The 25,756-nt window shown below is 43.3% G+C and overlaps 1 protein-coding gene across 7 annotated transcripts in view; it reads right to left on the minus strand.

Moving 5' to 3' along the window:
* The window catches only part of IL1R1 (interleukin 1 receptor type 1), an 80,060-nt gene that overhangs the window by 31,051 nt on the left and 23,253 nt on the right, over positions 1-25,756 (minus strand). For 2 of the 7 annotated variants that reach the window (XM_017547860.2, XM_037745479.1), the window contains exon 1: positions 6,477-6,733. The exons of 3 other annotated variants lie outside the window; for them this stretch is intronic. The gene's annotated coding sequence lies outside the window, so the exon portion shown is untranslated. Of the gene's footprint in view, positions 1-6,476; positions 6,734-7,074; positions 7,230-7,604; positions 7,730-25,756 lie in introns of those variants that run through there. 2 more of the 7 variants (XM_037745478.1, XM_017547864.2) reach the window with 2 other exon arrangements.

The following is a 25,756-nucleotide window of genomic DNA, read 5'->3' on the forward strand; positions in this document are numbered from 1 at the left end:
AGGCACAGGCAAGGTGGCACACAGCAGATACACCCTTATCAGAACCTCCTGGAAGTCCACTTCTGGGGACAGTGGCAACAGAGGTGCCCAGAGCTGGGGGAAGCTCATCCTGGCACATGGCATTCTATATCTGTCCAAACACAGGCTGCGCTATCCTCACCGTGACACCTGCATGGAGCAGTCCCGCCACATGGTTCCTGCTGTGTGTAGCTACATTCATCTCCATTTCTCTGTCTCCAGCCTCTCCCCAGCTCCAACCCATATTGGGAGGGGCCCTGAGTGTGCACACAGGTAGACGTCTAAGTCCACACAACCATGTCTATCCCCCTCTGAACAGCCCTGGCCAGTCTATGAACCATGTAGTAGAGTCCATGGAAATGACCACACAGGCCCTGGAATTAGGGCCCAGGGTGTTTAGGGAGGGAATTCAGGGGTCCCAGGTACACGAGGGACGTGGTTAAGAACAGGGGAGCTGGTGGGTTAGGATTAGGCCAAGTGGGCACATCCTCTTGGCCTTCCACACTTCTCTCCATGCTGAGGGATGTGTTTGGCCAAGCTGCAGCACAGAGCCCTCCGAGGCACAGGGCCAAACCTCTACAGAGGCCCAAGAAAAGAGAACAGACAGCAGATGACTCCTCATTCTTCCAAGGACCTGACACAATCTGAAATTTACAAGAATATCCTCACCACACTTTCTACATTTCTACCTGATAGCAACAACACGCTCTTCTACCTTCCCATGGAGTGATGGGCTAATGCATTTACAGCATAATTTAATACAGCCTCTCATTCCTAATACTAACCAATGTGTGCATATGTGTAGATCTGATGTCATGGAGAAATAATCAGGAAATTAGGCTCCAACTTATTTGGCCATAACTGAGAAGTGACCATGGATGAGTCCCTGAAAAATCAAGGGCTAAAGCAGGTTCTTTAGCTCATGAAATGTCACAGCCCATGTGTTCTACTGTAAATCAGTGGAAATGTGTACAGGGAATCTATTATAGCACTGAAGCCAAGCCCATAATTATGATATCCTCCTGTTACCCCTTTGTTTGTTTGTCTTTGAGACAGGATCTTGTTCTGTTGCCCAGGCTGGAGTGCAGTGGTGCAATTACAGCTCACTGAAGCCTTGACCTCCTGTGTTATTCCTTTGTTATAAGAATTCAGACAGCTATTAAAAAGTCCCCATCATTGTTAAAAACAAAAATGTTAGTTTGAAAGAGAAGGTAACATAAACTTACAAAGCCATGGAACCACATGCTTATGGAAAAGACTTTAAACCTACATACTTACACAAATCCTGGCTTAGAATCCACAAATTCCCAGGGAGAAGCTATAGACAGCTAGAGATCCCAAATTCTATCTCCCTAGGTTACCAATTTGACCCAGATTTTCTAGGGGAAGTTATTATTTGGCTATTAGAGTTAGCATGGCTGTATTATGAAGTAGAAAGAAAAGTCTCCACAATTGAGGCATCGAAGCATCCCTTAGAGTGAGCTGCTTTGGACTGCCAGGTGGAGCCTTTGCTTTTCATTTCCCAGAAGGAATCTCTGGAAGGTAAAATCTAGAGACGCCATCCTAAGTAAATGCTCACAGTCATCTCTATCCAATCCTGATCATGAGAAATGGAAGCAACCGGGCTCCACACACTCACACCTGGGGGACAAGTTAGAGGAAGAGACCTACCCCTAATGGTCACAGAGCCCACCCAGGCAGTTCCACACCCAAACTAGTGCAGGAAAGTGTGGAAATAACCACAGAGCATTCTGGGGGCCATCGTGGTGTGTTCCAAACGTGACACAATGGTTTCCATCCTGTGGAGATTAGTCACCCACACTCTATCACATGCACACAACCCAAAAACGCAACTGTGCGTTCAATGTGGTCACCTCTGATTTTCCCCCAGAGAAAGCGCTCTACAAAACTATGAGTAAACACTCCCACACCAGAGAAATAGAAACTCCCTCACCATCTCAGAAAGCCCAGGAAACACCAAGCCTGATAACGTTCCTCCCGGTAAAGGAATCCTAACACCTCTCTCATAGTTATCATTGGTTTATTTACCCATATAAACGGGAGAAGGAAAGTTTTATTTTTATCATTGAGGATGCACAAGCATATGAATGTACAAAGAAGTTTCAGGCGTTGCTATGAAATCCCAACTATTCAGCTAATACAAGGCGAAAAGCCACAAGATTGGTGGTTTCTACTAAGGCACATGGTTTTTAAGGGCAAAAGGGGCAATGAGACACAGAGAGACAGGATCACTGTCACCAGATGCCAGAGATGGGGATGGACCTGCCCCAAGCCTCTTGACCACTAGGTTCTAGGTTGAAGTCTGACTTTTCCACCTCACCCATACAAACCTCCTAGGGCTCCTGGACAACAGAACCAGAACCCAGCGACATGGATGGGACTCATCTCCTGTCCTTGTCCCCTTTCCAAATGCCCTGCCTTGACCTTCCCAGGCTCTCCCATGCCTCCAACACATTTCTTCTCCAGCCACTAGAGGCTACAATGCCAAGATCACTATTGCACTGGACTTGTCAAAAAGTTGACTGAGAACGAGAGACCCTCCTCCCTGGAGCACTGCCTCCCAGTCAGGCAAGAACAGCTGTTTCTCAGATTGGGATCCATAGATAGTTTCAGAGGACTAACCCTTCTCTACAACAATCTTTACATTGTTTTCACTTCTATAATTTTTTACTGGGGTAAATATTTTTCAACATACTGCACATGGTGAAACAGAACTTAAGTGGACAGTTCCATAAACTGCAACAACTGTGTGCACCAGGAATGCATCATCAGGATGCGGACCATTTCCACCACCCCTCAAAGCTCCCTTGTGGTCCTTCACCGCAACACACAAAGCACCAACCTTTCTGATTTCTAACTTGATCTCTATGATCCTTTAGCAAGTCACAGAAGTGCATTCCTGATGGCTGGCTTAGACATGTCCAGTGCCCCACTATTTCAGTGCCCACACCTGCAATAGCACTTTAATCACTCACTGCCCAGCAATGCAGGGAAAGCAGTGGTTCTCACTGGGGTGGATATGGCCCTTGAGGTAGCATTTCAGAACCTGTGGGGAAGAGGACCCTGGATGATCAGGATGCAATCAGCATTGGAAGCCATCGACGATTGACATCTGGAACAACACAGGCAGTTCTGCTCTGTAAAGGCCTGTCCTGCATGACCTACAGGGGTCTCACAGACGTTCATACTGATAGAAACATATTTACAGTGTTTGAAGCCTAGCCCTTAACTCCCTTCCACATTTATATAAAATGTATATGTTGTTGGCACAAGTTTATATACACTAAATTTTTCAGGAATGCAATTACTATGAAAATTGAGAGAAGAATGGCCTTTGACTACCGTCGAGACCTTGACCAAGAGTCACTCATCCTTCAGTGGCATTTGGATGGCCACTGAGACTCACCTGTTCCCACCCCATGTCAGCTGTCCTGCAGCCTATAGAAAGCACTAGCTCACCTGACTAGGTTCTAGTTCAGCTCAGCTCAAGTGTCTGCATATTGAAATGCATAATTTTAATACAAGTTGCTTTTATTTCTCCTTAACATCTAAGTATTACATTGATTTTTAAAAGTTACATTGTAGATAAATTTTGCTATATCATTTCAAAATTATAAAAGGGGTGTTTTAAAATACTTGCATTAAGAGAGGTGTTGAGTTTTAATGAGGTGAGACCCACTGATGGAAAGTGACACCATCTAACTTTAACTCTTGGTCATTAGTCATTGGCTGTATTTTATCTATGAGTTCTCAAGTTTGGGATGCCAAATATGCAGAGATCATCATGGTTAGACCCTTCCTGTTCACAGCTCGCTGAACCATGATTACCAAACTGCACTTGCAGGGAAGGTCATTTCAAGAGACCACCGAAAACTCACTATTCTCCCCTCTTTTTCAGGGACCTTTAAAAGAAAGTTCCCACTTCTTTTGTTCCAAGAATGCTTTTTCTCCTGAGCACTTAGCTTTCATCTTGAAGACACTGGTGGCTGTGATCTGCCAGGTTTCTTCTTTCCCATTGCCTACAGGACAGCGTCTTTATGTTGTCACCTTTGGCTACCTGTTAGAACCACCTGGGGGGCTTTGAAAATACGCATGCCTAGCACACCCCCAGAGGTGCTAGTTTGTTTGCTCTGCATCCAGTCCTGGCATTTCTCTGAGCACTTCAGGCAGTGCTAAGGTGCAGGCAGAGCTAAGACTCAGCCTTCCCTCCACATTCACAGCCCCACTTGGGTAAGTTTACCAGCATCTAGGTCATCAGGGTTTGCACTGCACACATCAAGCCTCATTTCAGGCTCCATTTCATCTCCACTCTTATTTTCCTTTTACCCCACTTTTAATTTATGGCACCCCTGTCTTCTCATGGGCATGAGTCCTCTTGGGATGATAGAGGTCTCCGTCATGCTGCCATGTGTGTGCTCCCGATGTGCACAAATAGGAGACAGCACGAATCCAAGAACATGCCAGTCACTGGGGCCTCAAAAAGCTCTAGTCTCTTTCAGAACTTGGTGAGATAAATCAGTGCCAGGGCTGCCCACACACTCCCTGCGCTAGGCATGCCCAGGAGGCTCCAGCAGCATTTCCTGGAAGCACAGCAGACAATCAGAGGAGAAAAGGGCTGCTGACAGTGCAGGTCCTTGTCTTGTGCCACCAGCCCACCTCACAACCTCGAGGAGAGGAAAGTGCAAACCAAGCACCCACTCACAGCAACAGACAGGTAGCGTCATGCAGCTGTGCCATCAAAGGTGAGTCCCAGGTGCCCCTGAGAACTTCTTTTAAAATGGTAAGTACCAAGTGGATCCATTCTGTAGCACAAGAATCTAAGGATCTCTACCCTTCTCCACCCTCTATGCTGTGGTAGTTTCACCGCAATTGTCCAGCTTGGCCCCTCTCATTACTGAGACGTCTTCTCCATAATGTCCCAGCTTGCAGGTAGACACTCAACTCGCACTGATACATCCTGGCCTCACGGTTTCTATCTGTCCTGGTCCCTTTGCATGGCCAAGCCATGTAGCTCCACATTCTAGAGCTCCACATCCTAGGAACTGAGGCAAGGAACACCATGAATGTAGAGAACAGCAACCCTGCTCTTCTCTAGGTAACCACAGAGCTGCATCTGTGCCCATCCTCATCCTCTGCACTGGAGCTGCTGAGTGGTGTCCTCTATGCAGCCAGTGCATCCACACCCTTGTACAAAAGGGTGAATTTCAAAGACCCCCTCCTTTTGAAGAGAGGCTGCCCAGAACCTATGGCCTTACCAAGAGGACTCACGTTCATGAGGGGACAAAGGTTTTCATTTGTTTTATTCACTGTTCTCTCCCCAGCACTCACCAGTGCCTGGCACATAGTAGTCAATAAATTGCTAATAAATTAGCAAATCTAATATTAAGTAGTGTTTCACCAATGGTGAAAGGTTGACTCAAAAGATGTCACAGGTTTGAGAACCATAAAAAAAAATAAAAAATAAAAAAAATAAAAAAAAAAACCGATGTCACATTATGACATACAAGCAGGGCCTACTAAAAATAGAGGTGGCTGCTCTGGGCTGCCACAGTCCTGTGAGAATTCTGATCAGATGTCCTTTCTTGAACAGCATGGAGGCCACATGAGGGCGAACGGGTGCAGGAGAGCTTCACACACAGCAGCTCGGCAGCTAGCCAGGGACTGAAAATAAATCAGAGTTCCACACCCCTGCCCCAGCAAACCCCATTCCCAAAGGCTCTACCTTTCTGTCTAGCATAAAAGTTAACGTCGGATATGAATATAGAATATCAAATCAAATATCAAACGGGATATCAAACAATAAATGAGAAGGGATTGAGACAGAAATCAACGTCACCGACCTCCAGCAAGTTAGTCACCTAAGATTCTGCTTCCCGCTGTAAAACAGGGGTGATGACAGCACCCTCCTCAAAAGATTGTAGGGAGGATAAAAGAGCAGTCGCTGTAAAGGGCCTTATAAACTGTAAAGTTCTGGGCATGCCTGTTGGAAATAATGAGGATCTTCTCAGTGCCTGCTTGCTTGTAGCTACATTCCCTAGCACCATCCTTTATCTGGAGGGCAACAAGTTACCCTCCCCAGTGCGGTTAAGACCTCAGCCCTCACCCGGTTAAGGAGACTGAGGTTCCAGAGCCCAACCTCTAAGAGGGACCCTCCTGAACCTGTAGAACGCAGCGGGATAGAAAATCTGAAAGCCATTCACACGGGGAGTCGCACACCTACCTAGAACCCACCTCCAAAACACTCAGCAAGTTCCTTCAAACGACCTGAACAACGTGAACTCCTGCTCCACACAGGAAACACACACGCAGACCTCACCGCCATTCCCTTCTTACACAACACACGCTGACAGCCAAGTGCAACTTAGGGAGGACGCTCACCGCGCCCTGCGGAGCGGGGGCCTCGAAGGTGTCAAGGCCGCGGTCCGCCTCACCCCTACCTAGTCCCCCGATGCTCCATCTTCCTCCTACGTGGACGGGTGGCTGTCGGGGGTGAGGGGATCCCAGCCCCGGGCGGAACCCGGCTCAGACCGGAGGGGCGAGAGCCCTAGGAGCCGAGCTAGGAGTGCTCCGGGGCGCGGGCGCGCTACTGTCACATTCCTGCCGCTCCCTGGGGCGCGCGGGGCAGGCCGGCGCCCCCCACTGTCGGGCCCGGCCCCGCTCTGGCTCCTCCGGGCCAGCGCCGCGCTCTCCGAGTCGGCTCCGGGCGCCGGGCACGAGCTGCGCCCGCCCTCGCGGCCGGGAACTGCGGGGCGCGGCTCCGACTCCAGCCCCGCCGCTGCGGGGGCGGGGAGCGGGCGGAGACTGCTCCGCGGGGCCAGCCCGCGGGCGGCGAGTGAGCTGGCCGGGTGCCCCCGACTCTCCACCTGGAGGAGCTGGCGCGGCTGGACAGCCCCCTCCAGACGCCGCCCTGCCCGGGGCAGCCCGCTGGGGTCCCGCCGGTTCCAGAGCATTGGAGCACGTCGACGAGCACCCGAGTCGCCGCCCGGCTCCTCCAGCGCTGCGGCGGCCCCACTAGAATTAGTTGAGACAACTCACCTAGCCACCACAACTTGGCTCTACTGCCCCCCTGGAACTTGGCGGCGACCCGCGAATTGAATTAGCGACTGCAGGGCAGCAGATCCCGAAGCAAACGCTCGCCAGAGCAACCTCTGGAGCTTGGTGCCTGGCCCCGAGCTCCCTCCGACTGGCTCTGTGCACTAATTTCTTTGTCTCTCCGTTGTTTCCTCTTCTGTGAAAAGGGATCGTAAAAGCACTCATCTCATGGAGTGGTTGAGAACATTAAAAAAATGAGCTAATACATAGAAAATAGTACTAGGCCCAGAGCTGCTACTACTCAACGCGTTAGCCGCTGGTTTCATTGTTATTGTTGTGCGCCCGGATGAAAAAAGCAACTTAAGTGTCATGCTATAAAATATTGATACCAGACTTGAGGGCAGAAAAGGTTTTTAAACTTTTAGACTTAAAACCCAAGTATTCTCATCAGCTCACTTTACCAATAAGAATTCACACCCAGGGAAATGGAAGAACAGCCAAGGTCATGCAGCGAACGCCCGGCAGGATCACACCTTGGGCTCCGTGCAGCGAGGGGAAGGGAGGGCGCTAGGCTTTCCCCCTCCACGTTCCAAGTCTTCAGCAAGTGACTGACCCCTCCAGCTTGTTTGGAGGTCTTCATGGGATATCCTCCAAGAAGACTTTAATAAATGATGATAGCTTCCTTCCCTCCAGTACACACCACACTTCCTGCATCCTTTCAGACTGGGCAGGCTCTTGTTCCCCGACCCCACCCCTGGATATGCCCCTTTAGAAACTCAAGAATTGAGGCAACCTGAGCCTCAGCTGCCCCCAGACAATTCCGGGCTGGAGGCAAGATGAAGGAATGAGCAGCAGAAGCTTAACTGCCCTAAAAACTGTCTTGCAACCTGGCATGACAATTTCTCATTTTTAAACAATCTGATTCCAAAAGCTTTTATGGTTTCTTTTTCTCAGGGAAGCAGGCTTACAACAGAGGCCAGTGATGTAGCATTATGAGAATTCATTAACAATCCCAGCTCTTAATAGTCCTTTATACAGCAGAGGGTCTCACAGCCTTGACTCCACTTAGAATCACAGGGGGACATGGCACTCCTGTGTTCAGAGCAGTCATATCAGAGTCTCTGGGGCTGAGGCCCAAAAGGCAGTGATTTTAAAGCTCCCAGGTGATTCCAGTGTACAGCTGGGGTTGCAAGCAGTTGATCCTCTGAGCTCCCACACTGATGCCATTACTCTGAATCCTCCAGCTGAAGGCTGCTTCAACCACGTGTCCAAACAGCAGTTCTGAAAGCTATAGCAGGTGGGCCTGGCTCGATGCTGTGGAACTGGCCCTGAAGTACTATGCTGGTGAACATAAACTTGTCTTGCTATTTACATAATAAAGGTTTTTAAGCATTTTACAAGTAGAAAGTGAAATTGATTTGTGTAACTATGTAAAATAAAATCTACAATTTTCTCTTTTTTAAGTGTTGTCCCCTTTCAGCCACTCCTACCCAGTGGCCTGCTACACATGCAGTCCTCTGGACCCAAGTGGGACTCAAACATCCGCCCAATGCAGAAATGGAATTGGAAGACCTCCTCTTTCTTACTTTACAACCACTGTTCTATTGGGGACCTTTAAGTCACCTCCTCCCTCACTCAGCCATCCTGACCACTTTCACTGACTCTCCTTCCCTTAATTTTTTCCCTCAGATAACAGGTGTGCCTGCCTGCCTCACTCCAACCCCTGGGTAGAAGGCTCCCATAAGATGGAAACTGTCATCCCTGAATCCCTACCTGCTCTGATCTCAGTACCACAAAAATGCTCTGAGCACATCAACATGCTTCAGAGTAAACATTATCGCTTACACCTATACTGTATACTAGTCACGCAATTCAACGGCTCACATCTTGGACAAAAACTTGCAAGAAACAGAAATAGCATCCTTAGTGTCTGGATACCTTCTGGAGCATCTCCCTCCCACCTCTGAGGGTTTTCAGTTTCTCTTCCACCTGTCTAGCTGATCAGATCCCAGGACCCTCTTTGGGAACAGTCTCTGATAATGCACATGAAACAAAATTGTATTGACACAACATAATCCAATGCCTGAAAAATAAAACATTCCCTATGGCCCATGTGGCAGGACATTTTGAAAGATTGTCCATTACAAACATTAAGGCTAGGCCTGAAAGAAGTATTTTATGCTTTTTATCCTTGAACCTCCAAAGCCAAAGTATTGGAAAACTTAGATCACAAAGTTTATATCATAAACCATGGAGTACAGAAAAATGTATGGTAATATCAAGCTATTTGTTCCCACTCAAAGGAACAGAGTTGACCAGCAGGTGGGAAGGGGAGAAGCAGAGGGAGGAGGCTGCTGTTTACTAGACCCTGAAAGGTCTCTGAGGGGTGATCGAGAGCTTCCACTCTTCAGCACCACCTAACAAGAGAAATGCTGATACATTGGGCCATCCCTGCATTGCTATTTAAACAAATACCTGAAACTGGGTAATTTATAAGAAAAGAGGTTTAATTCTCTCACGGTTCTGCAGGTTATACAGAAAACATGCCACTGGCATCTGCTGGGCTTCTGAGGAGGCCTCAGGAAACTTACAGTCGTGGCAGAAGGTAAAGGAGGTATATGCAAGTCACATGGCCAGAGCAGGAGGAAGCCAGAGAGAGGTGGAGGAGGTGCCACTCACTTTTAAATGACCAGCTCCCATGTGAACTCAGAGCAAAAGCTCACATATCACCAAGGGGATGGCCCAAGACATTCCCGAGGGATCTAGCCCCATGATCCAAACAACTGCCACCAGGCCCCACCTCCAACATTGGGGATTTTTTTTTTTTCCTTTGAGACGGAGTCTCACTCTGTCACCAGGCTGGAGTGCAGTGGCATGATCTTGGCTCACTGCAACCTCCGCCTCCCAGGTTCAAGTGATTCTCCTGTCTCAGCTTCCCGAGTAGCTGGGATTACAGGCATGCACCACCACTCCCAGCTAATTTTTGTATTTTTAATAGAGATGGGGTTTTATCATGTTGGCCAGGATGGCCTTGATCTCTTGACCTCATGACCCACCCACCTCAGCCTCCCAAAGTTCTGGGATTACAGGCGTGAGCCACCACAACCAACCAGGGATTACATTTTAATAAGAGATATGGGAACCGACAAATATCCAAACTGCACCACCTGGCCTCCTCCTGAGTGAAGAGGTTGATGGAGAAGACTGGAAGAGCGGAATGCCACTTGGCTTCCCAGCATGTAGTTCTGGACACCACCAGGGTTATAGCAAAGCCCTGTGTTCAACATGGCCTGAGCCAAGAAGCAGGCCTGGCAGCAGATATGCCTGGGCCTCAAGGCAGGCTGCCTTGAGAAAAGTCCATTGCACCCCAGTGCATTCGGGCAAAGTAGCTGAACGTCCCCAGACACTCAAAGGGGGCTGTGAAGGAGATAAGAGGACCAAGGAGCCCTTGTACTTGAGGCTGATGAGACAAGCACGGTCCTAGCTGAAATTTCCAAGAACAGAAGATGACTTATGGACCAGAACCCCCCACCGCCAACCGGGACACCAGGACAACTGTTATTCAAGTCTGTCCACTTCAGCGCCCCACCACCCCCAAAGAACTCCACTGATCCTTCAGAAGAAAACAAATGCAGGGTTTGGAAAGAAAGAATTCTGAAGAGATTGTGTCATTACCCTCAAAAAGACTGAGTCTTGAAGCAGTAGGGACAAAACAACTCTAAATTAGTGAGATCTTTTTCTGCCATCAAGTGGAAATGGGAATTCATAAACCAAGTTGACTTCAACTGTAAAGAAATAAAGAAAATTACATTTTTGCACAGGGGGCCTCTGTGATTCTTAATTTGCTACACATATTTTTGTTATTTATGGCACTGCCGGTAATCTCTCACAGAACCATAATACAGACTGGAAACCACTGTCCTAGATGGACTTCCTTCTATAGCCTAGGTGTTTTTGCTCCTCTCGTATATGTTTTATCTGCTGACTTTCAAGTAACCACTTTCTTATCTACATTTCACTTTACTTCTCACTACAACTTCTCAGTTTCAATCAACTCAACACTCTCCCTTTCCCTAGGCAATTGGTGGTAGGCTGCTAAGACCATCCTTCCATTCATATTCCTCTGATTTAATAAGACTTTTACCAAGCAGAAAGCCACATGTGAACGGGAAATAAGAGCTGGTGAGAAAGTGTGGCATACATCATAAGATGGTCACAGACAATAAACCATTTCTTAAGCTGCTTAATAAGAGAAGAAAGATAAGACATAAATGACAGACCAGCCAGCCGTTAGTTCTAATTGCAGCTTGAATCTTGCTCAATGAAGGTAAATGACTGAAAAAGACTTCTTGCACCTGGTTTTCCCCATGTTAACAGATACAGCACAGCAAGTTCCAGAGGCCAATAGACTTGGCAACATCCAAGTACTGTTGCACCTAACAGAACCAGATTGGTGGCCTTTGTCTCTCATGCCACTGGCTTCTGATTGCTTTAACACACAAAATTTGAAGCACCAGGAAATGAACTGTCTATGGCCACCCACGAGGCAGCCCTTCCCTGCTTCCTTCGCAGGGAAGTGCCTGTTCTAACCTCTGTTGATGAAGTGCCTTCTTCATCCAAGGAGTGCCTGTTCTAACCTCTGTGGTCCATCATATGCCAGACATGTAACAAGAATACAACCCTTTTTAAATTTATTCTTAAATTTAATACTCTTTCCCTTATAATTCTACACAGTCCCACCAATCTTTGGTTTCCTGCAATTTTTCTGTAATTGGTTTCTAAGTTTTGTCACTTTTCCTTTTCCACAAGCAACTTCCAGAATCTAGATTTTCATGTTGGAGCCTCTCAACCTTTTAATCTTTCTGAATATAACTGTCAATGTATTTTCTCTAGATGGCTTCCTTTTAATAAGATCAATGTAGTAAACTAAAGATAACTGCAAATTCTTTGCTCCTCACCTAATTCAGAGGTAAAGTCTAATGTCCCTCCCCTTGAATCTGGACTGCCTTTGTGACTTGCTCAAACAGTTTCAACCAACAGAATGTGGTGGAATTGACTTTCTGGGACTTCTGAGCTCAGTCACAAAAAGCCTTTCAAGTTCTTCATGGGCCTCTTAGACCAATCAGTCTTGGTGCCCAGAGCTGCCAGGTAAGGACCATGACTATTCCGAGACCACCATAGTGTTAGGAAGCTGGAGCCACATGTAGACCATGTACAAGTGCCCCAATCCGCAGCCATGGGAGTGCACCCTCTTGGATGTTAGGCCAGTCAACTCTAGTCAGTGGCTATCTGGCTACATCTGCATGACAGGCCCCAAATGAGAACCACCCAGCTGAGCCTCATCAACCCATAAAATCATGAGAGATAGTAGTACACTGTTGTTTTGAGTCATGGAGTTTCAGGGTAGATTGTAGCACAAAAATAGATTATCAAAACAATGACTATACTCAGGAATGTGTCATAGTTCTCCGTGGCTTATCCTGTACCGTATAACTTCAGACTAGCATGCAAGGTATCTCAGAATTAAAGCAACACCTGTCCTCGCTTCTCCAGCATCACCTCTCAGCGATGTCCAATGACAAAAGGCTTCCTTAAGATTATTATGGTAACCAGCAAACAAATAAATCTCACCAGCAAACAAATAAAAACAGAGCTATGAGATGGTCAAATACGTTTAGTTTTGAATATACTACTTTGAGTAAAAGAAGTAGCTATAACTATATACTTTTAAGGAAATGCTGACTAGAATGATTTTGTTTCTAGTGATGTTATTCAATGATTTTCTAAGAACTAGTACAACCTATGAGAAATAAGTCTCCACTAACAAAGGTACTTAGAAGGGTGAAGAGCACGCCACTATCAGCAAAGGAAAAAGAAAAATCAGATGCAAGAGTGCCGTATTTGTGTAGTCATTCCCCTAATGCCCAAATATTACATTCACATTCAATTATTCCTCTTGTATTTCTTCAGAACAAACAACTTGGCAACAGCTCAGTAATAGGTGAATGGCTTTCCATCAAGAATTACTGTTACCCATGACTGCCCTGAGTGAGAAAGGAGCTGGGAAAGTTCTCTGCCTTGGGCCCAGGAGTTGGGAGAAGAGGCCATAGGACCACCAATTCCTTCTTTGCCTCTTGCACTCTCATGAGTAAATCACTGTTTTGCGAGCCTGGATGGCAGTGCTGAGCTGTTCCTACTCTGGGAGAGTTAGGCCTGCTGCTGAGCTCAGCGTACCAGCTAGGCTATAAGCTTGTTTGTCCTCAGAGGCCAAAGCCACTGGATCTTGAGTCCTCCTGAGAGAGATAATAATAGAAGCCTATGATCTGAATTCCCCGGTAATGGCATAAAAGGCTCAGGACCCAGAGCTGGACAAGATATTGGGCAGATGCCTCCTGAGTGTGACTTAGGCGTGGGCTCTCAGAAGGTGGCTACAGGATTCCGTCTTTTATTCCTCTAGATCTGCGCTATGCAATTCATGTAGCCTCTGGAAACATGTGGCTAAACTATTTTAAATTAAATTAAATAAAAAATGTAATCCCTCAGTTGCACTAGCCACATTTCAAGAGCTCAACACCCACACATTGCTAGAGGCTATCATATTAGACAGAACAGGTACAGGACATTCCTTCACTGCAAAATGTTCATTGGACATAGCTGCTTACGGTTTAGAAAATTCAGGGACTTGAGAACAAAAGTCCTTCTCTGGAAAGCCAGTCTTCATCCAAAATGGACAATCTGCTCATTTTAAATCCATACTCGAGCAAGAATCTTCTTCACACTCTTCCTCTTTCCTTTTGATCAACCAGGTGATCAATCATTCTGTCTTTCATTGAATCCTACCTGCTCTCACGTGTCCTCTGTATATTAGGTTCTCAGTTTAAATATTGTAATTGTTATATTCATTAACATAATACTTTGTAGCTACATAGATTCATGCCTATATTCTAATTTTTCTAGTAAAAATAAATGTAAGATCTTCAGAGATAGGAATGCATGTAGTTTGTAGGGGTGAGGAATCTATTCCCTGTCCCAAAACACTCGTATGCAACTCGATCAGTGCTCAGAATGTCAGAAGCAGTCAGCTAAAAAGGAGAATATAAAGCATTTTTTTATTGTAGGTATCACCCACAAAGTTCTGCTGCCCCCACAGTGATTTCCGGCAGAGGCAACACTGTGGTTCCCAGACATAGGGTCATAAAATCAGCAACAGAGTGTTTATTACCTTTTGATTTTAAAAAACCAGATTTTAAATATCAGTACATTGGCCAATAAAATTGTAAAATCTTACCATGTTCTACATTTTTGTCATTCCTTTCTGTTTATTCTCTAAGAAAAAAAAAAATTGGTTATGGTTCTCTGCCCTGTTCCTTTGATGTGTTAACTGTGTGTTTGTAAACAACCTAACAAGATCCCAGCTAAATCTGGGCATGAAAATAATGACACAGGGAAACAGTCTCTAAATTAGAAGATGCCCATAAAAAGAGGTGTAGGTATGCACCCAGAACCTAGGTTTTCCTAAGAGCATGAAGAACAAGTCCCAGCATGTAAAAGTTTGAATGAAGAAGAGAGCCACAAGTTTACTAGGATAAGAGTTTTTTCCCTATGCCGTCTCAGAAGGAGAGACCCTCAGGAAGAACACAGTGATTGAGAAAGTATTGATTGCTTTTTCTGTTTTCTCTGCTATCCTCTTGGAAGCAGTGATGCAAGCTTTTTCTGAAGGACCCAGAAAAAGCCAGTAATTTGGAAAGACTCTGAAACACACTGCAGAGAGAGCAGCCTAAGCCAGAAAGGGTAGGGTGCAGAGAACACCAACAAGAATAGCGCCTGCACATTGTGGGCTCCGGGGTAGAATAGTCCCTGCCATCATCACCACTTCACACACAGATCTTGCATATCTTTAGCCAGCTGTATTCCTGTTTTTTATGTTACTGGATGCTATTGTGAAGGCTATTGCTTTTAAATTTCAATTCCTGAATGCTCATTACTAGTATATAAATATACAATTGATTTTTGTATATTGATCTTATGACCTACAAAACCCACTTATTAGTTCTAGTAGATTTTTAATAATAGATTCCATAGAGTTTCCTACGTAGACCACCATGTTGACTACAAATAGAAAGCTGTTCTTTTCTAATCTGGGTACCTTTTATTTCATCTTGACTTCTTCTTCTTCTTTTTTTTTTTTTTTTTGTACGAGCTATATCCCTTAATACAATATTAAACAGAAGTGGGGAAAGTGGACAATATTGCCTTGTTCCTCATCCTAGAAGGATAGTTTTCATTAAGTATGATGTTAGCTGTAGATCTTTCTTACATATCCCTTATTGGGTTGAAGAAATTTCTTTCTATGTCTAATTTGCTGAGAGTTTTCACTAGGAATAGCTGTTGGATTTTGTCAAGTGCTTTTTCTGCATCTTTTGAGACAAATTATATGATTGCTTTTCTTTTTTTAGTTTCATAAATACGGTGAATTACATTTATGGATTTTTCTAATGCTAAGCCAACCTTACATTCCTGAGATAATACCTGCTTGCTCATGATATATTAGCTTTTTTTTATAAACTGTTGGATTTGATTTACTAGTATTTTGTTTAGAGTTTCATATCTATGCTCATGAGGAATACTGGTCTGTACTTTTCTTGTAATGTCCTGTTTGGTTTTGATATCTGGGTAATATTAGTCTCACAGAGTTGGGAAGAACTCATGAGTTGAGAAGCATTTACTCCTCTTCAATTTTCTGGAAGAGTTTGAGCGAATTAATATTATGTATTTCCTTAAATGTTTGGTTGAATTAACAAGGAGAGTTATTTAGGCCTGGAATTTACCATGTGGGAAGATTTTTAACTACAAATTCAATTTCTTTAATAGAGAGAGGGCTATTCAAGTCATCTGTTTCTTTTTGAATGAAGCTGGTAGCTTGAGTCCTTCAAAGAATTTAGCTACTTCATCTAAATGTATATGTTTTATGCCTAATTTTTTTCCAAGTATTCCCTTATTATTCTTTTAGTATTTGTGGTGTAGCGTAGTGATTTCACCTAGTTCCTACCCTTGATTGTTCTGTCTTCTCTTTTTAATCCACAATCAGGGCAGATAAAGGTTTATCAATTTTATTAATCTTCTCAAAGGTGTCATTAAATGACATCAAAGTTTTTCTGTCATTGATGTTCTCGATTGTATTTCTGTTTTCTATTTAGTTGCTTTCTGCTTTGATCTTGGTTGTGTCTTATCTTTTGCTTATTTGGTGTGTAATTTATTCCTTTTTCTACTTACTTAAGGTGGAGGCTATGGTCACAAATTTGACAATTTTCTTCTTTTTTAAGTAGGCACTTAGTGCTAAAAATGTCTCCATAAATGATATTGTAACATCCTACATATAAGAACCCTACAATAGTATGGTTCCATTTTCCCTTGCCTGACCTTCATGGTATTTTTGTCACTAATTTTACTTTTACATAGCCAATAAACCTCATACTGCATCATTATTACTTCTGTTTAAATAATTTTCATTTAATGAAATTTAAATAATAATTTGGCATTTCTAGGCTCTATCCTTTGGATACACCTAGATCTCCATCTAGTATCCTTTTTCTTCTGTCTGAAGTATTTCCTCTGACATTTTTGCAGTGCAGATCTGTTGGTGATGAATTCAGCTTTTATGTATCTGAAATGGTTTTATTGTGTTTTTGGTTTTGAAGGATGTTTTCGGTATATAGAACTCTTGGTTCGTGGTTTTTTTCTTTAGTATATTAGAGATCATTCTCCAAAGTCTTTCAGCTTGCATTGTTTCTGTGAGGAATCTGCTATCATCTGTGTCACTGCTATTTCTCAGTAGGTGTATTTTTTACCTAAGGCTGCTGTTAAGATTTTTTCATTTATTGCTGATTTTAAGCAATTTAATTATGATGAAACAATGTGCTTGTCCTCATGTTTCTTAAGGTTCACTGAATTGCTTGGATATGTGGGTTTGTAATTTTCAATTCAGCTTGGAAAAGCCTTGGCCATTATTTCTTCAAATATTTTTTCTGTCGTTCCCCTTTTCCCTTGAGCCACTTCAATTACATGTGTATTTGGTGACTTGAAATTTTCCCACTGTTTTGTGAGACTCTGTTCTTTGCTTGTTTGTTTTTCCTCCTCTCTGTTTTATGTTGATTAATTTCTATTGTTATGTCTTTAGATTTACTAATTTATTCTTCTGCAATATCTAATCTGCTATGAATCTCATCCAGCCACTTTTTACCTCAGAAATTGTAGTTGTTATCTCTAGAAGTTAGATGTAGGCATTTTTACATCTTTTATTTCTCTACTTACCTCTTTGTGTGTATGGAATACAGTTATAACAACTGTTCCTATGTCTTTGTCTCCTAATTCTAACATCTCTATTGGTTGGTTTTGACTCATTTTCCTCTTTATTATTATCATCCTTATTTTCATACCTGGCAATTTTTTGGTTGGATGCCAAACATTGTGGATTTTAACTTGTTAGATGCTGAATATTTTTGTGTCCTGGGTTGCATTTGAGTTATTGAGAACAGTCTGATTCTTTTGGATCTTGCTTGTAAGACTCAGTAGACAGGATCACAGCACCATTCACTCTAGGACTCATGTTATCCCACTTCTGAAGCTTGACCCTTCTGAGTTCTCCAACAAATACCTATGAATTATAAGACTTTCCAGTCTGGCTGGTGAGAATAGGAATTATTCCTAGTCTTGTCCACTATTTTCTCTAATCTTTTAGGGTGCTGTTTTTTCTGACTTTGGGTAGTCTTCTCACATGCAGTGGTGTGCCAGATTCTTGAGTGGGACCCTCTGAACTGAAGAGCTTTGAAGTTCTTCCTCTCTGTAGCTTTCTCCTTTCCTGTGGACTGTAGCTTCCTTGATCTCCCTTGGCTCTCAGCTCTGTTTCATCAAGTCAGGAAGTTCACTGGCATCTGCCTGGATCACCCTTCCCTGTGCCATGGCCTGGAAACTCTCACATCAGTAAGTAGAAGTCATAGGGCTTTGTTTTCTGCCTCTCATGAATTACTGTCTTTCCTTAACTGATGGCCAGTATCTTAAAAAAACCCTAGTTTTGTATATTTTGTCCAGTAATTTAGTTGTTTCTTATTAGAAAGTAAATCTAGGGCCTATTACTCAATTCCAGCTGGCATCAGAAATCTACTGACATAGTTTCTGAAGTTTATCAATGAGGATGGATGCCTGAGGTTCTTTACACATGCTCCCCTAAATTTATTTTTTAAAATTTGGTTGAAAAAGTTTTGAAATCTTTATAAAACATAACAAAGAATAAAACCTAACAAAGAATTAATACATGTTTGTCAAGACCAAGACTTTGGAGGAAGGAAGTAAACTGTGAACAATGTCAGAGAAAGCACAGCCTGGCAGCTGCCATGCCCTAGAGGCAGACAGAGAAGTTAAGAGGCACCAGCCTGGATGGAAAACCTACCAAGGTTGCGCCACTGAGAGCGAAAAGGAAAGAACAGCTGTGAAGGAAAGAAGAAAGGTGAGAGGGAGGGAGACATCTAAAGGGCAAAACTCCTGTCTCCAGGGTTGCCAAACCCAAGAATTTTGAAAGGAGAATCATTAGCAATTGTGACTGGTTGAACACAGGCATTAGGAGGAAGTTGAGAGGGAATACTGAGAATGTTCAAAAACATTATTACAAAGAAAAAGTTATGTTATATTATCGGTTCTCAAAGGTTCCTGAGATCCTTTCAGAGTCCTCAGGGTTAAAACTACTTTCATAATAATTCAAACATGGTATGTGTCTTTTTCATACACATGTAGAGGGGACTTTTCCAGAGACGACATGATGCACAACAACTCCAAGATTGAATGCAGAAGCAGATATGAGAATTTACCTGTATTCTGTTGAGCTGAGCATTAAAGAGATTTCCAGAACAACGTAAACAAAGTTTAAAAAGTCATTCTTTTTGATACTTTTGATGTTTTAAAAAAAATTGTTTTTTTAAAAGAGGTGCTATTTATGTTACCAGGCAATGAGTTTATCAGCATTTTTAAATAATTGTTAAAAATTATTATTTTTTATTTCTCCGTTTTAATATCTAATGTGGTTAATATCAGTCGAGTTAACCATGTAGACACAAGCTCTTTAAAGTTCTGGACAGCCTTTAAGGGTTCGAAGTGGTCTTTCGACCAAAAGTTCAAGAACATGGCTCTACATAAAGCTTCTGCAGCCCTCCGAGAGCACTGTGTAGTTCACGAAAGTGTCTACCTAGGAGCAAGGAGAAAGGGCAGACGAAGAGGTCAGAAGAGAGGAGCACCCTCGTCAACAGCTGCTTCACCCCTGACCCTGATTTCAAAGTGATGCTTCACAGCACAGAGGCCCCTGTCTGCTTCCCCATAAGGACCTGTGTCCTAAGTCATTGCTGATATTTGAACTGCTCCTTTAGAGGGCACAAATCCTGCCCTGAATTTCCCAAAATCACCAATTCCCTTTCCAATTTACTGCACCACAGCTTTCTTAACTGTTCATCTGACCTATGCATAATAATTGGCCCTTATGTAGGAAAGAAATATCTAGATTTCAGGCACCTATCGGGTTACTGACCATGATTCAGACACTTTAATAGGACAAATCACATTTAGTACTCATAACCATGAATGGTATTACTACTTTTGGGGGGAGTTTTTGTTTTTTGTTGGTGGTGGTGGTTTTGGGGAGTTTTCATTGTTAGATTCGTTTGTTTGTTTTTGAGACAAGGTATCACTCTGTCACCCAGGCTGAAGTGCAGTGGCACCATCTTGGCTCACTGCAGTCTCCACCTCCTGGGCTCAAGTGATCCTCCTATCTCAGCCTCCCAAGTAGCTGAGACTACAGGCCTGGACCACCACAACCAGCTTATTCATTGTTTACTTTTTAATTTTTGTAGAGACAGGGTCTTGCTATGTCACCCAAACTGGTCTCAAACTCCCAGCCTCAAGTGATCTTCCTGTATCAGCCTCCCAAAACTCTGGGATTACAGGAGTGAGCCACTACGCCTGGTTACTGCTCTTATTTTGTAGACAGCAACAGACATCCTAGAGAAGTTAAGGAACTTACCCAAGATTACCCAATGAGTAAAATAACTGAACTGGGATCCAACACACTCTCCAAAGTTGATGGTCTTCCGCCTTCACATTGTTGCCTTTTACTGTTCTATCCATTGACCACTTTCACTTTGTAAAGTTAAAAAGCACCCTAAAACATATCAGAGTTTGAGGTTTGCAATCCAGAACCAGAGGCACTGTAGAATGATGGTTACTAGCATAGGCAATGGAGTCCAACTGCCCCAAATGTATCCCAGCTCTCCTATGTACTATCTGTGTAGCACTAAGCAAGTCATTTAACTTCTCTTATGCCACAATTTCCTTGATGGCAAAATTATGTTATCAATGGTCCCCATTTATTGGGTTGTTGGGAGAACAGAATAAGTTAATACATAAAAAAATATTTAAACATTGTCCAGCACATTGTCAATGGTGGAGATGATCATTACCTGTCAAACATTCATTATATTTGGGTAGTTATGTACTCAGCCTTCTGAACTTATAAAATGGGCATCATATACCTATGCAGTTATACCAGAGAGGTATTGAGAAAATTACATAAAATTAATGTATCTGACAGTGTTTCTGCTATGCAAATAAGCAAATATCACTGGAGCTTCATTGGCCATAAACTCACAGTGTGATGTCATTTTGGAATAGGGAGTTTTCGGTAAAGAGTAGGCCAGTATTTCTGGCTAACAGAGTATCTACGAGTCACTGAAGCTGATAAATTCCTCATTCCAAAAACACCAACCAAAACCACATTTAAAAAGCAGAGTATTTCAACACAAACACTCAAGTCTAAGGTTACCAAGTGTGAAATGCATAAATAACTTGATCTTTGTGTGATAGGACAGAAAACTCAGTCAATAAGTGAAGAACTATTGAGAACTGAAATATAAACACTCAAAGATAATAAAGAAAGGAAACAAAAGGTTGCCTTGCAATGAGAAGTTTCACAACATTCTTTATGTAAACTCAGAAATTAAATTATTGCCATGTCAAAGTGGCTTTGTTTCTCTTCATTTTTCATTGTTAAAAAGTTTTATCCAAGCCTGAATCATTTCCTGTCTTGATAATTGCAATATGGCTTTCTCATTCCTCCTACACAACTAACATCCAAATCGCTATTGCCAAAGAGATTTTCCTCTCTTATTGCTAAATAGGTACCCCAGATCATTGGATGTTGCATGGACACACACACACACACACACACATCTCTGTCTTACCTGAACTCCCTACTGGAGCTTCCTAGCATGTGTCACCATCTGACTTACTGTATATATTACTTCTTGATCTTGTTAATGAACTGTCTATCCCCACTAGAATGTAAGCTTCATGAGGGTAGGTTTTAGTCTGTTTTATGCACTGTTGTATTATCATTGTCTTGAATGAAGCCTGATATATGGTAGATGCATTTTATATGTTTACTGAATGAATAAATGTGTCATTTAACTCTGCCCATTAAAGGTTCCTGCACTTGATTTCTGTATTTTTCAATCTCTTTCACTTAATAATATTTTATCTTCTCTCCCTCAACCCTTTTCCACAACCAGTTATAGTTGTCTCTGCCATCTTTGTTTCCTCTCACCATGCACTGGCCATGAATGTGCAGATATTAATTTTAGGACAACTTGTCCTGGTTCTTCTGAAGCTAAGTGGGGAGCTGATTCACCCAATGGGATTTCAAAGGATTGAGACCCAGGGCAAAGTGTTCCTTACTTTTGACAAAACAGGGGACCTGAACATGACACTGAGCAAAGCAGAGAAGGGAGAAGGCTGAAATCTGGATCACCAGTCAGCCATCTCCAGGACTGCCACACCCAAGGGCTCACAAGAGGGCTTTGCACACGAGCTTAGAACAGCCTTCTAGGCTGACAAGTCAGCCTCTGCCTTAAAAGGGCTGAGAAGAGAACTGAACCTACTGACATTCTTTACTGAAATCTAGCTCCTTCAAACACAGGCTGGACAGCCACTGGCCCAAGATATGTCAGAGGGATCTGGTGAGTTAGAGAGAGGGAGGGCTTGAATCAGTGGTTCCCATCCTTAGCTGGGCAGCCGCTTGGACATTCTAGAGCCCTACCTGAGCAGAATTTCTACAGACACTGCCTGGGAATGAACTATACCCAAAGGGAGTTTTAAATACAGGTGGGAGTGTTTTTGGTTGTCTATGCTTGGGAGCGTATGCATTTACCAGGCATAATTTGGGGCTACTAGACATTTTGCAATACCTAGGACAGCACAGCAAAACAAATTGTTCTCTATCCTAAAAAAACTTTTCAAACATCTCACCAGACTTCAATATAGGTAAAATCTGAGTCTGGAACCTTGCCCTGTTTGTCATCTGTTTGTCATATAAACACAAAACATTTTTTGCACAGTTTTAATATGTATTGAATTTTCCAGAAATGCACTTACCATGTCAATCCAGAACAAGTTGAACTTGATTTTCTTCTGAAGGTTTATAAAACATCTTTCACTATGGGGGGAAAAATCACATTCCCAACAGCAATGCCACTTACACTGTTTGGCTCTCGGGCGAAGCACAGGCTGTTTCAGTCTGCATTTGCAGCTGCTGCATCACAGACTTCTCCGTGTATAGCTCAAGCATCTGATGGCTTCTTTCTGTCTTCTAACTCAGTCATGTCTACACCTGTATGTATAAAACTGAATATGGAGTAGCTTTTATATCTTCTTTATATTATAGCTAAGGTAATATATGTAAAGTTTTAATATCATCCGTCAGCAGGTTATGTGGTCAATGAATTTCATTTAGGGGGTATTATAAAATAGTTATTAAGAAAAAGAGCATTATAAGTCTGTTGAAGTTAAGAACCACTGATCTAAACCTTCTAATCGGTCCCTCAAAACAAGCTAATGATTGGAGTTGAAGACACAATTGTGTTTGATTTTCCTGATTGTCTACTTGTTCACTCTTGAGAGTATTCCACTCCCCTCATCCACAGTTTGTGATCTACTCAGCAATAAGTCTTTTGGGGAGAATCATTTCAAATTCCATGTCTTACTGTATCCCAGGCATCACAAAAGAGTTTTGTTCATGGATGGGCCCCTGGGAAATTGTGTATTACAGACCTTCTTAGCATTCCTCAGTTTTCCTTTAGAAGCACAGAAAACTAGAGCATTCTCGTTCAACCTTGTTTTTATTAATGTGAGCCCTGCTTTGAACTCTTACACCCAAGACCACCAGGAGGGCTGCACCCAACCATGTCTGCTGACACCCCAGCAGTAAGTGCCTCAATGGGGCTGGAAGGGCCTCACAGGGCCCAACATCCTGTGTTTCTTTCTCCCTTTTAGATACCCCAGTTTTTTATTATTTCTTGCCTAGGTGACACTCTGTCTATCCTGACTGCTACATGCGACTTCATTCTGAACATACCTTCATGACCGTCCTCAACCCATGCCAGAACTTTTCCCTCACTTCCTCAGGAAGCTCTCAGTCCAAGAAACAATAATAAGGTTATCAAGAGTTATGACCAAGAAGAAAAGTAGACATTGTTTGTGCCAGTCTAAATCCAAGCTAAGAATTATTTTTGATGCAAAGATGATTAAGGGAGTTGGAAGAATATGTTCTCTCCTATGGATTTCCCAGCAAGACACTCCACAGAGTAAAGGCAGCATGAGCTAAACAATCAATGGGTTCTAGATAGTTGTGTGGCAGCCAAGGAAGAGCCTCCAAGAGAGCCTCCTGGCCATGAGCCTGGCAAGCACAAGGGTGGTGATATGGTTTGGCTGTGTGTCCCCACCCAAATCTCATCTTGGCTTATAATCCCCATGTGTCAAGGGAGAAACCTAATGGGAAGTGATTGGATTATGGGGGTGATTTCCCCCATGCTGTTCTCATGATAGTGGGTGAGTCTCAGGAGATCTGAACTTTTTCTTTTCCTTTTCTTTTGAGATGGAGTCTTGCTCTGTTGCCCAGGCTGGAGTGCAATGGCATGATCTTGGCTCACTACAACCTCTGCCTCCCAAATTCAAGCAATTCTCCCACCTCAGCTTTCCGAGTAGCTGAGATTACAGGTGCTGGCCACCATGCCCAGCTAATTTTTGTATTTAGTAGAGATGGGGTTTCGCTATGTTGGCCAGGCTGGTCTCAAACTCTTGACCTCAAGTGATCTGCCTGCCTCAGCCTCTCAAAGTGCTAGGATTACAGGCATGAGCCACCGCTCCCGGCCAGATCTGATGGTTTTAAAAGCAGCAGTTATTCCTGTGCTCTCACTTCACTTCTCCCACCTGCTGCCTTGTAAGATGCACTAGCTTCCCTCTCCACATGATTTTAAGTTTCTTGAGGCCTCCCAGCTGTGCAGAACTGAGTCAATTATACATTTTTCCTTATTAATTACCCAGGCTCGGGTATTTCTTTTTTTTATTTTTATTTTTTTGAGACGGAGTCTCACTTTATCACACAGGCTGGAGCGCAGCGGCACAATGTCAGCTTTCTGCAACCTCCACCTACTGGGTTCAAGTAACTATCTTGCCTCAGCTTCCCAAGTAGCTGAGATTACAGGCGCACACCACCATACCTGGCTAATTTTTGTATTTTTAGTAGACATGGAGTTTCACCATGTTGCCCAGGCTAGTCTGGAACTCCTAACCTCAGTTGATCTGCCCGCCTCAGACTCTCAAAGTGCTGGGACCACAGGTGTGAGCCACCACACCCAGTCTCGGTGTGGTGTAATTTCTTTACAGCAGTGTAAAAACAGACTAATACGCTGCCAGGTCCCACACTACCCTTGTCTAACCTTTCCCTGCCTCAAGAATAGTTGGGGTAGTGTGTGAGTACTTTACTTAGATAATCTCAGTAGATAAACCGCTTTTTCTTTTCCTCTTCCCCTTTCCATCCCTTTGTCCTCTCTCCTTCGCCCTCTAGCTCACCATCTCTTTCATAACCTCTGCCAAGTCTCATTCCTTGCTATCAACCAAGAAAGACCCGTATGAGGCACTGTAGACATATTTCTATATGTTTTTACAATTGCATTCATGTTACATTATTTTATTTATTTATTTATTGAGACAGAGTCTCGCTCTGTTGCCTAGGCTGGAGTGCAGTGGTACAATCTCAGCTCACTGCAACCCCCACCTCTAGGGCTCAAGTGATTCTCCTGCCTCAGCCTCCCTAGTAGCTGGGATTACAGGCATGTGCCACCACGCCCAGCTAACATTTTTGTATTTTTAGTAGAGACGGGGTTTCACCATGTTGGCCAGGCTGCTCTGGAACTCCTGACCTCAGGCGACCTACCTGTCTCAGCCTCCCAAAGTGCTGGTATTACAAGCATGAGCTACTGCACCCAGACTATGTATATACAAAGTATTATTTTGATATAATTTAGAACGATTTCCTCTAGTCTTTTCATTTACCATTAATATTTATGGGAAATTTTGCTTTGATTTACTCAAATTTGTTTTAAGCATGGAGCTCTGGGTTTACCTCATTCCATAAAAAGCTAAATGTATTTATTTTAAAAATCTCAGCTTGCTTCTCAAAGTGAGTTTCATGACACTTTTCCCATAAGATACAAACACAATTCCACAGATAATAAGGATAGAATGGTATTATTACATGTGCAGTAAAATGTATTTGATTGATAAAACTTTGGCATTATATTATATCATCCTT

This window comes from Cebus imitator, unplaced genomic scaffold (assembly GCF_001604975.1).
Source record: "Cebus imitator isolate Cc_AM_T3 unplaced genomic scaffold, Cebus_imitator-1.0 Scaffold202, whole genome shotgun sequence".
Taxonomy (NCBI): domain Eukaryota; kingdom Metazoa; phylum Chordata; class Mammalia; order Primates; family Cebidae; genus Cebus; species Cebus imitator.